The sequence below is a fragment of the Notechis scutatus genome, chromosome 1 (assembly GCF_049901735.1).
Source record: "Notechis scutatus isolate UNSWTSFEM ecotype Mainland chromosome 1, rNotScu1.2, whole genome shotgun sequence".
Lineage (NCBI taxonomy): Eukaryota > Metazoa > Chordata > Lepidosauria > Squamata > Elapidae > Notechis > Notechis scutatus.
The window spans coordinates 66,141,345-66,143,168 of record NC_142009.1 but is presented as its reverse complement, the minus strand read 5'-3'; positions in this window follow the sequence as shown (position 1 = coordinate 66,143,168).

Below are 1,824 nucleotides of genomic sequence, written 5' to 3'. Positions count from 1 at the left end.
TTCAACCACAACCCTACCTCAACCAATCCACCCAAGACTAGGCACGCACGCCCCTAACTACCTCAATTCCAACTACTGCTGGCCTTAAATGCAAGCTACTCAATGCAAGAAGCCTTGCGAATAAAATACCTGAATTTTTCCTCTTATTAAATATGGCTAAATTCGACATCATATTTGTCTGTGAAACATGGCTCAACGCATCTCTCCCTGACTCCATTACCACAGTAAGAGACTATCATGTTTACCGATCAGATCGTGAAATTCGTAGAGGAGGTGGTGTTGCTATCTTCTATAAAAAGTCCTTACATCTAAAAAATATCCAAGTTACCCAGGAGCTTGCTCTTCCTGAGACCATCATCTGTGAACTATCCTTAAATATCACATTTCGATTCTTACTATGTTACAGAGCACCTGATTATGACATCAAACATGTAAACAAGCTAAATACACTACTAACATGGGCAGCATCCTGCCCATACCCTTTAATCTTTCTTGGTGATTTCAATCTACCTCATATTGACTGGACCCTAAATGAATGTACAGCTGAAACCATACATGCAACGTTCTACAATGCTGTTACAAATCTGAGACTGGAACAACTAGTAACCAACAACACTAGACTAAACAACTGCCTCGATCTCATCTTCTGCAATAGTTTGAATTTAATTTACGGAATACAAACTAAAGAATCCTTTTCCAGCAGTGACCACAATATGATTGACTTTTGTCTCAACATACGCCCACACAAAAATCATCACAATGATGTAATCCCCAATTATAACTTCAAAAAAGGCAACTATGATCTTATAGACAACGATATATCTTCCCTTGATTGGCAATCTCTATTCACTGGATGCAATACTGTTGAAGACCATTACAACATATTCTTACTTGAAGTCAAAAGAGTCATCAAACTATATGTACCAACAACAACTCCCAAAAATAAAAACAAAAAAACAGATTACCCATAACAATAAGGAAACTTCAATCCAAAAAGAGATCACTCTGGCGGAAAAACAAATCTGGTCATGTTGCCAATTTCAAAAGCCGATACAAAAATTTATGCCACCAGATAAAGACTGAATGCACCAATTATCACATTAAACAAGAGGAAAACCTTCTATGCACCAATTCCACCCGCGCTTTTTACAATTTTGTAAACAACAAACTAAAAGACTCAAGGTCCATCCCACCCCTGATAGGACCTAATGGTAAAGACTGCAACGACGACACCATTAAAGCCAATATCTTTAACACATTCTTTGGCTCAGTATTTGTAAACAGCAATGGATCATGCCCAGTATTTCCTAGCCGAACCACAGAAAATTACAATGATCTAATACATATCGATTTTACAGAAGACAATGTTGAAAAAGCACTACGCAATCTAAAACCATCTCTATCTATTGAACTGGATGGAATATGTGCCTACTTCTTAAAAAAGCTATCCACTGCCATCGCCAAACATCTAAGCATAATCTTTGAAAAATCTTTCAGGACCAGCTCCTTGCCTAACCTATGGTCACAAGCCACAGTCATCCCCATCTTCAAAAAGGAAGAGCTCAGCCTAGTTGAAAATTACAGACCAATCTCCTTATGCTGTGTGACTATGTATCAGAATGGTCAAACAAATGGCAACTTCAAATCTCAACAAATAAATGCTCTGTCTTACATATTGGCAAAAAAAATCAGAAAATAAAATACAAGCTGAATAGTCAAGATCTTGTTGATGATCCAAGCTCTGTAAAGGACCTTGGAATACTCACCTCTAATGATCTAAGTGCTAGAGCCCACTGTAACTACATAGCTAAAAAGGCATTAAGG